The sequence below is a fragment of the Leptinotarsa decemlineata genome, unplaced genomic scaffold, assembly GCF_025532065.1.
Source record: "Leptinotarsa decemlineata unplaced genomic scaffold, Ldec_3_MD MMD2_tig00026361_RagTag_RagTag, whole genome shotgun sequence".
NCBI classification, from domain to species: domain Eukaryota; kingdom Metazoa; phylum Arthropoda; class Insecta; order Coleoptera; family Chrysomelidae; genus Leptinotarsa; species Leptinotarsa decemlineata.
The window spans coordinates 6,105,830-6,119,572 of record NW_027412704.1 but is presented as its reverse complement, the minus strand read 5'-3'; positions in this window follow the sequence as shown (position 1 = coordinate 6,119,572).

Here is a 13,743-nt window from a genome sequence, read left to right as displayed (position 1 = left end):
CATCTGACTGTGTCTTTTGTTTTATTTTTATTTTGAAGGGTTTATTGAAACCAAACCTGGGTTCAATTGCATCACTGGTTGTCTGCAGCAGAGGTTGCGCAGTGAGCGCTTCTCGTTAAAGGTTCAGCCTCAATTGACCCATTCCTACTTCGAGGTTCACGTACAGGTCCAGAGAGGGGTCAGACCTATAATTAATTCTATTGCCGCGGTTGGTGTTGTCCTCATGGCTCCTGTGATGTTTAAACAAGCCAATCGCTGTATTTGATATAATATTTGGATGGCCGTTGGTTGTAGACTTTTTGCTTCCCAGGCAATGATTCCGTACGTTAACATAGGTCTTATATTCGCAGTGTAGATCCAGGTGACCACACGGGATGGAAGACCCCATGCCCATCCCACTGTCCTTCGACATTGCTCATAAGCCACATACACTCTTTTTGCTCTACTCTGTAGGTGAGCGTTCCATGTTAGCTTCCTATCGAGGACAGTACCAAGGTATTTCACCCCTTCAGAAATGTTCAGTTTGCTTTTGAAGATTTCGGGAGGTTTAAAGCCCGATAAACTTCTTCTCCTGGTGAAAAGGGACATCTCAGTCTTCTTGGGATTGATCGACAGTGAGTGTTCCTTACACCATGGTTCTATTAATTTGAGCCGCTCCTGCGCTGTATCACACAGTGTGTTCACAAATTCACCGGTCTGCAAGATAACTGCATGTGCAATTGTGTAGAATCCATTATTGTTGAGGTGATCAATCAGGGTGTCCAAAACTAGGTTCCAAAGAAGGGGTGATACGATCCCTCCCTGTGGACATCTCCTCATGAGCAGTCCTCTGAGTGTGATATCTTCTACATTGATACTTATTGCAACTGAAACGAGAAAACTTTGAGGTGAAAGCTATAGTAAGACCGATAACCACAATTATTACAATTGTCATCAAAATGAACCTGAACTCACCGAATAATATATTTTTCTTCCTGAAATTCTACCGGAAAGCTTGCAAAAAAAACAGATAACATCATGTTACCCCTAAGAGAAATTGGAAATTATTAGACCTGACAACCTGTTCAATTTAGGACTTCTTCATCTGAAAACTTTTCAAAATTCACCTAAAAAGTCATTTGCCTCAGTAATATGGAAGTACTTTACTTGTGTTCATTACAATCCACTTTAAAATAATCAGTTCGATATAAGAGCGGATTGAGTTTCATCATAATCAATCTCCTCTGCAACTCTCATTTGTACTAAAAGCTTTTTGCGGAAAATGAAGTCTCGTGTTTCTAGCTACCCGTCAGTGTTACTGAAATCTTAATTAGTTCATGTAATTAACGGAAGCTCAGTTTACAAAATGTTCCTCGTGTTGCAGCCCTTTCAATTCGGCTGGTAACTTGCTGATGACAAATTCTCTGAGAGTTAATGAAGTCAAAAAGATAGTTAACGGTTGAAAGAATTGTTCATGGTAGCAATCAGGAAATCAATTCAGTTTGAAACCCTTCTCAATTTTGAAAATGTAAATTTGATACTTTTAATGCACTTTTAATGCACTTTCAATCAAATAGACCATGTAATTACTTGACCAATTCTGATAATTAGGCGCCAGGTTGCAAAAGACAGAACCGAAGAGAAAGGTATAAACTTTATCTACAACTGCCGGACTGAGACTTGACCGGTAAGAAGCCCCTCCCTCAAGATGTGCAGTAGATGTGTAAAAATCTGTTAGAATATTTCAGCCGTAAACATCCAAATTGTCAACAAAAGTTTCTATTCCTTTTTTTCTAATACTTTTTTTGTCATACATCGACCCAAGCTTTACGCAGATACGATTCTTCCCACCGACCATGACTCAGTCCTTTAGCTGTCCCTTGGGTGGTAAGCAAAATAAATATAGAGAAACAATTAACACCTTCACCTTGTCAGCCCAGACAATTGGGCTGGAAGCCCAAAATATTATAACTGAACAATACGGCTGTAGGCCAAAAATATTATAAATGTTTTTTTCATTACTACAAATATAATGAAACCATAAGGACGACAGGGACATGTAACCATCTGATCTGGCTGACGATGGATTTGAAGGTCACGTTAGGATGCCTCTTCGAGTTTCTTAGATATGGGATCCCTTTAGGGTACCAGTCCTTCACCCAGTATATGGTTTTCTTGATATCATGCAAAGCAATGTAATGAATCACAAAAAAAGTTCACAATAAAGAGGAAAACAAGGATATCCTTAGAATTTGAAATACTATATTCTGAATTTTATGGAAAAATTCCAATAAACTCCATACACATGAAAAACAAAGTCGAAAGGTAAAGAGAGTTCCAATAAAAAAAAATGGGTGCTAATCAATAATTTCAACTTGAGGTTGGAAATTATCAAAACAAAATTGACAACTCATCCAGGACAATACCAATACTTCGGCATTGCTATAAATTAGGTAATAATTTTTTATAAATACAAATACTTGAGAGGCGATAAGATTCAAAATTCAATGATTTTAATAAATAGCGAAGGCAAATGAACGTGTCGACAGAAGAAAATGATATCTGGTATACTTTTTGAGATGATTCAGCATAGGTAACTAACTTTAGAGTATTGTCAATGAGATAAACCAACGAAATGAACCAAGAGATAGAATCTACAAAGCTGAATATTGTGTAACAGACCAGAGAATAGATTCTCTAAAGTTCGCATTTATTTCTCAGAGAGAAATTAATTTGACCATGAGTGAATTAAAATGGAAAGTGAATGCTTACCCGAAGAATTGTCCTGAAACGGTCCTGCATAGATATCACAAAGCAATTAACTCCAGTTCTCCCAGTCGGGGTTTATTTCCTGATGATGATTAAAGATATTCCACAGGAATCGATTTCCAATTATCTGAAATCTGGAACTTTGACAGAGAGTAGATACTGATTTTTACCAGTTACGCGATGAACTGATGGTATATGTGAAAAGATTTGATTTTGTGAAATGGAATTTGATAAAAATATATTCACAGCAAATTCTCGTGTTACTTGAAGAAAAGTCTGTGATATCAGTTTGGACGATGACTTGAGATTACAATGATAATGAGAGTTCAGTCGTCTAGCCTATAAACAAGTAGGATGCAGAAATTAATAATATTAACAATAATAATAATAATAATAAAACAGAAGTATATGTTTCGTTTAAATGAGAGTATCTAGTGAGCAGCTCTATAGAGAGGTATATTGAAACCATTTCTACAATGTTGAAACGTGCTTCTGTTCCGTAGTCAGAGAATTTTTATAATACATTGAAATAGTATTCATTTGAAATTTCACTTATATGGAACCTCCTTTGATGTGTACTTCGGAGATTCGGAAAACTTGTCTCATCATGTCATTAACACCGTCTTGGATAACACTACAACCAGTACTCATTTCTCATTTGTGTACGTACATTTACGAGTAGTTGATGTTGCAGTTGAAATATTAAAACAGAAGTATTTGGGAAAAGAAGGTTTTGACTAGATGCGTCTTCATTTTCATACAAAAACTGTGGGAAATTCTCAAAGGAAAGTATTTTTTGAGTGTAATTCATTGTGTATATGGAAGTAGTTATTTCGAAAGGACTTTTTCTTCCGTCTGATTCAATGTTCAAGTAGAAGTGTTCGTTTCGAAAGAGTTTGTGCCTTAAGTTTGTCTTTGAAAAAACTTTTTTGCATGGTCTATATATCTGCATGGAAAGTTCTTTTCGTAGTTAATTTTTTTAAACGACATTTTTTTGTGCAGGACTCAATATCTTATACTGCCTGAAGTCCTAAAAAATAACACTCTACGACGATGTTAACTCTTAATTTTATGGACAATCGTCTCATTTTTTGACTTGTGTTAGAAAAAATTTGAAATATCACAGATTTAGGCGAGATTTTCATAGTGCATACAGGTTTTAAAAACGGAAAAAATTGTTCCCAGAACCGTTATTCACTCAAGAAAGGGTATAAACCCAAAAAAGACAGTATGAAATGTAGTTATTTCCTTTAGAAAGTTTAGAAAGTTTTCTATATTTTTTGTTTATGTTGGAGGAAAAATAGTATTTGTCTCCGCAAAAAATGGAAATATTTCCCTTCCAATGGAAGAGATGTGTTTTCAAGAGAGACTATATAAGTTTCTGGCGTTCTACGAATGTTTGCAGTACAAATTAGGTAGAGAAAAGTGTTTCTATCAGTATAACTCAATATTCATATAGAAGTTGCTGTTTTTATTTTCGTGTGATTCAATGTTTTCATGGAAGTAGCTGTTTCGAAAAGGTGTTTTGTTCTCGTTTGTGTCTGAAAATAACTCTTTTGCATGATCTACACATCTTATAAAAGAGTTCATACGATTTGGAGTAATTGGTTTTTCTCTCTAAGGAAGTTTCTAACAATTTTCGTGTGAAGATGGAGAGGTAGAAAGTCAAAACCTTCCTTTGCAATGAAATTCAACTTTCCTAAACTTGTCATCGTTCCCTAACAGAGTAAAGACCATGCACTGAGGAAATTTCAACTTTAATGAAATAACGAAAATATTGCTTTCACGGCTTCTGCTGTATTCCTTCTTATATATTATATATATATATATATATATATATATATATATATATATATATATATATATATATATATATATATATATATTTATATATATATATATATATATATATATATATATATATATATATATATATATATATATATAGTTGGTACAGTTGGTAGTACTGTCATCTTCTGGCACTCCTCACACTGAACTGGTCATCCTGTTGTCTGTCTCTTTATACGGTCAGAGCGTCTTAACTCAGGTATTTTAGGTACTTTAGGTAAATTTGCCTGTATTTGTTCTGCATCAGGTACTCTTCTTCGTGGTAGATCTTCTCTAGGGATGTGTCTGTCTCTTTATACGGTCAGAGCGTCTTAACTCAGGTATTTTAGGTACTTTAGGTAAATTTGCCTGTATTTGTTCTGCATCAGGTACTCTTCTTCGTGGTAGATCTTCTCTAGGGATGTGTATGGTTTTGTTTGATATATTGAATGTGAAGGGAAAATTTATAAACAAACAGATGGACTAGCGATGGGATCCCCACTATCTAGCATTATATCCGAAATATACCTGTAAACCATAGATGAGAAAATCTCAACAATAATTAAAACACATGACGAAAAAGGAGAATGGTTCAGATACGTTGACGATGGACTGTACATATCACAAAACAATGGAATAAGAATAGAACAAATAACAAAAAAACATAACCATAGGATATAACCACAACAAAACACAATTTCAAATGGCAATATACAGGAAACCTACACAAACAAGCTCCACCATACCCGCAAGTTCAAACCATCCACCATCACACAAAATGGCTGCCTATAACGCATTTATATAAAGAATGTTAAGGATACCACTCAGCAATGAAGCCTGAAACAAAGAACGGAAAATCATATACCAAATAGCGAACGAAAACGGATACACCTAAAAGACAATAGATAAACTAGAAAACAGAATCGAAAAAAAAATACAGAACAAGGATCAAGCCACCCCAACAGACAAAACAACACAACGATGGACAGCATTTACGTACGTAGGACACCAAACCAAAAAACTAACAAACATCTTCAAACCACTGAAATCAACATCATATACAAGCCGAACACGAAGATAACACGAAAAATAAACAACTATGAAAAAGAAGAAGACAAAGACCAAAACGGGATATACAGTATACAATGCACGGACTGCAACAAATTCTATATCGGCCAAACCAAGAAAAAACTGATCCAAAGGTACAATGAGCACAAAAAGGCATACATAAATCCAACAGTATATAAATCAAACCTTGCAACACACGACATACAAAACAAACATAATTTTCCCCCACCAGAGAACATAAAACTAATAAAACAAATCAACAAGGGAAACCGCATGGACATTTGGGAAAACTTGAACATCCATAAATTCAACAGTCATAAATCACTTATCGAGGAACAAGTACAAATCAAAACACAACAAGATCTCACATTCAATATATTAAACAAAACCATACTCATTCCTAGAGAAGATCTAACACGAAGAAGAGTACCTGATGCAGAACAAATACAGGCAAATTTACCTAAAGTACCTGAAATACCTGAGTTAAAACGCTCTGACCGTATAAAGAGACAGACAACAGGATGACCAGTTCAGTTTGAGGAGTGCCAGAAGATAACAGTACTACCAACTGTCGAAAGCGCTCGCAGATAATTAATAGAAGATATAAAGCTTCAAATCCTTTTTGTAGAATTTAATATTGAATGATACCCATTACCGTTTCAAATGATGACTGAAATCACTCTGTGTGTGGCTTCAATCTTTTATAAGCTCGAATTACTAGAGATGAATTACCAGGAAGAGATTTGTAGTGGATCCATTAAGAAATAATTATAGTAGGTCATTTGTCCGCAATAACAAAGAACCGGATATCCATTTCCATCATCTACGATTCGGAGAAGTTTTCTCGTTTCTTGTTCGCCAGATGAGATAACCTTTTAACGCTCTCAGCTTCTTCAGTTCCTGTAGATAATGGGACCCTCCGATTCGCTCATTTCCTGTATATAGAAATGTTAAAATTTCCTGAGCTTCTCTAATTTTTGTAAAAGTAAACTATTGATTTATGAATTAATTGAGTAATTTGAAAATTGCTACTGTCACTGGCTGAATTCAATTCGAATATTAAAATACAGATGTGATTGATGTACCCAACAGATCAATAATGTAGGAGTAAACCTTATCAACTCAGGGTAATATCATTTCTCCCGCCATAATTTTTAAAGCCAATTACAAGTTCCTTCGCCATGATATAGAATCAAATTTTGAACCTGCATGAAAATAGAAAAAAATGGACTTTGATCAAGAAACTTTTCGCTATATTATATAACAAGATCCTTTTTAAGGTCAGATATAGATGCATGTGTTCACAGTGGATCGACATCACGAATACTAAGTAATAAGTGATGGAAAGTGATTATGAGACGCAAACAAATATCTGAATAAGTAGTTGAATAGGACGGCGACCGTTGAATATGATCTCGATTGTCAAGTTGGCGTGAATACGGTTGAAATGTTGAATTGCTAAATTGCCAAATTGTTGACGTTTCGAAACTTAATTGTTCATTCTTCAGGACTCTGAAATATAAGAACAAGACATACATATTAAAAAAGTATTCTAGAATGTAGTTTTGTCAAAAACAAAATAAATTATGTGAAATAACAATCGTAATAGAATAAGAAAACCTCTCAAATACTCTACATAAAACAACATGGATGAGTACGTACATTTAGGGCGGCTTTCCGAGTTCAAAAAGGTGAAGTGAATAAATTCGACATAAAATATAAATACATAAATGATAAACGTTGACACATACACGAAGAGATTAACAGACTGAACTGTGGGAGAATAGTTTTTTTATTATGCAAAAAGGTCCTTGGAAGAAATGAAAATTGTAATTGGAAATTGGAAAAAGTCGTCTGTTGATGATTCAGAATTATTGTTTGATTTTTTCTATTCGATTGAAATATCAGACCTTTTGTTAGCATATTTCGTTCCATGCTTTCATGTTCATTCATGTATTAATAATAATAACAAGTGGATCGCTTGTTTATTCTGGATGGTGCTAAAAATATGATTCTGTAATTTGGCGAATGAATTGGGGTAAATTTGATATTGTGACGGGAGCCGAGGTGTCTCTTATTTTAGAGAGGTAATTGATTCTCCATGTCTGCATGAAATACACGTTTTTATAACGAATCCGAAGTCAGTGATATCCAATTACTGATCGGCAATGCAGTTGGTTCTTGAAAAATAATCTTGAATCAAATACAGACAAGACACAAAATATGCTCTTTTTTCGCCTACTGTGAATGAATATGTACAGAAAGTTGAATAATCAACGATACTATTGCATGAAGTTGTAAAATAAAATCACAAACATCTCTTCTAACAACCTACACCGTAGATTCTGGTAAATGCCTTATGTTGGATATTCAATTATATCCGACAGACAAAAATGCAAAATACATCATAGCTGCCAGTCTCCTGGCAGCATGAGTCCTGCTGCAAGTGGCGGATCCAGAAAATAATTTTTGCGGGGGCCCATCTTACAATTCAGAGTATGGGGTGTCTGACCCCTTCATGAAGCACCGAGTCCTTGGATTTTTTCTATTGACGTTCAGTAGTATGCATTTAGGAACAAACTTTTGAAAGAGAATTGTTTAGTTTTGAACATTGCTTGGTTTTAAACATAGTATTTCAACTAACAGAAAAATATGTTTAGGTATTGAAATTATTCTCATCCATCATTACCATCGATTAGAAAGTTGTTCTGGTACAAGCATGATGAATTAAAAAGTAGATTATAATGACTTTTATTAATCAAATTTAATAATGTTAGTGGTGAATTTCATTAGTTCAAAATTCCATTGTCTGATGATATAAATTGATTTGGAATCCCTAAAAAAATCTATAAGAAAAATAAAAAGATTGATACGAGCTGAAAATTAAATATTATTAACAAAAAATCAAAATTAAAAATTAAAAGATTCCAAGCCAAGTTACTTCACTACGTTTCGATTGTTAGTATCCACAATCGTCTTCGAGTAATGACTGGACTTCCTTTTCTGAGATCTGACTATTCTTTAGGTCATTCGAGTGCTTTCGTCTATTTCCTCTATCCTCTCTCCGTTTCATCGGTTTTAGCGGGAGCTGACCGTTTGGCGAGATTCGGTCGTGTTCCGCTTGATTAGAGGTTTCGATATGTTGTGTATCTCTACGCTAGCTTTGCTGAATACGTTGTTGGACAAGATATATGCGGCATCTTTGAATTTTCTCTCAAACCAGTGTTCCTTCTTTAGGATGAATTCAGCTTGAGACCAGTTGATGTTTTGTTGACGAGTCCAAACATGCCCTGCTATTCTTGATTTGCTGGTTTTTCCTCGCTGTGTATGTTTCTTGTACTCGGCAATGCGAATTTTCAATGGCCTGTTAGTTTTACCGATGTATGATCCTCCGCACTCGCAGGGTATCCGGTAAATGCAATTCTTGGAGTCGCAGTCTGCGTTTGGTAGCCTGGTTTTCGTGAGGCTGCTACGGATAGTGTTTTCAGATCTAAAGCAGGTTCTGATGTTATACTTGGACCCAATTCTCCTTATCCTTGCCGACAAATACTGGTTGTGGCGGCTTCTCTTCCTTGTAAGGCCCTTGCTGTCTTCTAGTCAGAGTCTGTTCCACCATCACATTGGAGTTACCATTTCGTTGAAGGTTTCGATACCTTTCTTTGTATTGCAGATCCCGAGAGCACGGTCTACTAATCTTGGTGTTTCCTCTCTCAGTCAATTGATGATGGTTGGATTCCTGGTTGAGATACTGTCCCGTCTGAGTGGGTTTTCGGTATACAGGAGTTTCCCATCTGGTGTCGATCCTCTTCACCAATATGTCTAAGAATGGCAATTCGTTGTGGAGTTTCTTCTCCATTGTGAAACTGATGGAAGGAATTGCGTTGTTAATGTGCTTCAGGAAGGTGTATAGTTTTGCATTCCCATGAAACATGTTCAATACAATTTTTGTTTGAAGGTGATTGACAATGTTTCATGGTGAATTTCACTAGTTCGGACTTCCATTGTCTACTATATAAAATGATTTGAAATCCCTGAAATAACTAAAAAAGAAGAATTAAAAATGAATAGCTGAAAATAACAATTATATTGATAATAGAAGAATAAAATACTAGTAAAATAGAACAATTGAACGAAAATAAATAATAATAAAAAAATTGAAATAAAAAATAAATAAAATAAAAAATTAATTAATAAAAAAATTTCGGGCTCTGTAACATGAAAGAAGGTCTCGGGAAGGAACTAAACATCATCAAAAATGATCTTCAACGGAATGGCGACTCCAAAGCGATGATAGAAAAGACCTTGGCTAAAAGACAGCAGGAGCCTCGCAAGGAAGAGAAACCATCACTTCCCTACATCAGAGGATTATCGGAGAGGCTAAGAAGAATTGGTTCCAAGTACAACAATAGGACATGCTTCAGATCCGGTAACACTATCCGTAGCAGCCTCACGAAAACCAGGCCACCAAACGCGGACTGCGATTCCAAGAATTGCATTTACCGGATACCCTGTGAGTGCGGAAAATCCTGTATTGGTGAAACTAAGAGGCCATTGAATGTTCGAATTGCCGAGCACAAGAAAAACACACAACGAGGAAAAACCAGCAAATCAGGAATAGCAGACCATGTTTGGACCCATCAACACAACATCGAGTGGTCCCAAGCTGAGATCTTGCACAAAGAGGAACATTGGTTCAGGAGGAAATTCAAGGAAGCCGATTACATGTTGTCCAACAACGTATTCAGCCAAGCCAGCGTAGAAATACGCAACATATGGAAACCTATCATCAAGCGAAAAATGGCCAACTCCCGCCAAACGGTCATCTCCCACGGAACCAGTGAAGCGGGAAATGGAAAGCGGGGATAAGTGAAAGTACTCGAACGACCTATAAATAGTCATCTCTCGGAGGAATCAGTCCAGTCATCACCCGAAGACGATTATAGATACTAACAATCGAAACGTCGTGAACTAACGTGACTTGGAATCTCTCAACTTTTTACTTTTATTTTCTTTTTTCATTCGTTTATTTTCATTTATTTTTGTTCAATTGTTCTATTTTACTTGAATTTTATTTCAGTATCATTTCATTTCAGGTTCGTTTTGCTTAATATAATTGTTAATTTCAGTTATTCATTTTTATTTCTTCTTTTTCAGTTGTTTCAGGAATTTCAAATCATTTTATATAGTAGACAATGGAAGTCCGAACTAGTGAAATTCATGTTTGATACAATTGTTATTTTTCAGCTAATCTTTTTAATTTCCATAGATTCTTTCAGAAATTTTATATCAATTTATATCAACTAATGAAATGCACCACGGAACATAGTCATTCAACAAAAGATTTGTTTTCTTGTGTTCCCAGATCTGAAAATCCCAGTTCCCAGATCTTAGACCCAATTCTTCTCAGCCTTACCGACAATCCTCTGATGTAGGGAAGAACAATTACTGGTTGTGGCGGCTTCTCTTCTTTGTGAGGATCTTGCTATCTTCTAGCTGAAGTCGGTTCCACCACCACTTTGGTGTAACCATTCAGTTGAAAGTCATTTTTGATTTCGCCTAGTTCTTTTTCGATACATTCCAGCCGAAGTCACTGAAATGAAATACTGAAAAAAAAAATTCTTTGTGCCTCGAGACCTTTTCAGTTGAACTGATTATTTCGTCTAATAATTCATCATCACTGATAAGCACCAAATAATAAGCACTAAATAATTGTGAAGCAGAAGGTAGATTATCACATGAAAACAAAATTTTGTTCTGGTTTCATCACAGAGAAAATTCATTAATGACACATGCAATTGAAAATATTTCAATTTGTGTTTGTATCCCACTCACTCTTAGTTTCATTTCAACACTGAGCAGTTATTAGAATTTTCTGATTGCATTCTTTTTGTTCTCTATTTTCCACCGTTGAAAATATTTCTGGAACTCATTTGTCACGTCGCAGTCGTGCTTTAAGTTTCATTCATTATTCATTTCTGTTCTTTTATTCCAAGCAACGAGGAAAATTCAAAGATTTTTCCACGTTTCCGTCGTACATTCCTCCTGAAAAGAGGTAACTTTAGTTGGCAACGTTTTGCATACTAAAATGAGTAAACAGCCACAATCATTCACATGTGAAACCAGAAGTGTACGACCAAAGAATCTGAAAGCGTACTACATTGTGATTTCGTGACAGAGCGTAGATATTTGTTGCAGGAGCAAGAATTACGAATTCAAGTCGAAGAAATATCAGGGTTTCCATTCGTTATCGCAGCATCTGATCAAATGGAATCCTGAATGAATGTGAATATGATTATACAGGGCGTTTCAATGAAAACTTCACCTCCCCTGTAAGTCAGAAACGGACATGTTACCGTAAATTTCAAAAAATACAACAATTTTTATTTCTAGGGGGACTGATTTTGATATGGAAGTCATACTCGAAACTTCATCTCCTGCGGTCAGCATCTCCTCCACCCCTGCCATTTTTTTCAATGACATGGGTTTCGAGTTCTATTACCTCTGTATTTTTTTTTTTTCAAAATTGGTTCATTCTTCATTGATAAATTGAATGTTGAACATTTTATTTAAGAAAAAACTGACGGAGTCAGCAATCGGCATTCCCGAACAAATCTCTGTCGCAGGTCTTCTAGATTTGTAGGCTTAGTAGGGTACGCTTTCGAATTCAGATTCTACTGAATTGTCATCATTTTCTGAAATTTGTCCAATCATAGGATCTACAAAGTATTGTAATAGATTTCAGTATGTGTCTCCATTGAGATTACCTTCAATGAAGAATGGCCCAACAATATGATTACCAAGAATGCCGGCCCAGACATTCAATTTTTGTGGAGTTAGTAAATGTGTTTGTTTCCATCACCCAATAAGGATTCACATCGGTTCAGTAACGGAAGTTATGTCTATTCACTTCACCATTCAACATGGAAAAACATTCGTCTGGAAAACATGTAGGTATTGTAAAATAGGTTTGGGGTAATGGTCAATTTCTCGCTGAACACCTCACAAAACTAAAGTCGACGATCAGGATCATCTTCGTTTAATTCCTGAACTAGCCTTATTTTGAAGGGATGGAATTTGTAAGCTTTCAGAATCCGGAAACCACTAGTAGCTGGTACACTAGACGCTCTAGCTACTTGTCTGATAGATTGTTGATTATCAATTTGTACATGTCCTAAAACTGCGAATTCAACTCCGTCATTTCTGCCAGGAAGGGATACTTCATGTTTCCTGTTGTGAACAGAACCTGAAGTTCGAAACTCATCTATTAACTGTTTAACATATTGATGACTCACGTTGTGGTCTGGATGATTCGTGTTATGATTTCTTGCAGCAGCTTTACCACATTCATTGTTTCGATAAAAGGTTATAACAATTTTTATCCTTTCTGCAGTCAGAATAAATCATGTTGGAACATGGTTTATTCTACTACAACCATGTTGGAACATGGTTTATTCTACTGAATAGTAATTCGTGAGGAAGAGGCTAACTGTCTACTTTTTGTTTTGCGACAACTAGATTCCATAAAAACTACCAGTGTAGAAAAAAATAACAGTGTCGTAAATTCCAAAACCTTTATTAGTAATTGAATAAATTCTACAAATCTAGAAGACCTGCGACAGAGAATCGTTCGGGAATGCCGATTTCTGACTCTGAACATCTTCAGATGTTCAGATGTGTATGGAGGTCATTTTGAACACTTCATCCGTTGATCGTGTTGCCATTGATATTACTTCTGTTGATTTTCTCAATAAAATGAGCGACAGCGAATTTTCTGTTTTTTCTCAGATAAAACATTCAACACTTGATTTCTCAATAACGAATGAACCGATTTCGAAAAAAAAATACAGATGGGTTAAAGGAACCGTGTTAGGAATCACACGTTGAAAGGTAAGATCTCGTTAGTCCTTAGCTCGCACAAGTTTCTCAACTTCTGAGAGAGAGAGAGAAAAACATAATTTAAACAGATTTTCAATAGAATACCTTTCAAATGATGTATCACTCGACCCTCATGTCATTGAAAAAATAAGGGAGTAATTGCTAACCGCAGGGGGGTGAAGTTTCGGGTAGGATTTCCATATCAGGATTAGTCCCCCTAGAAAT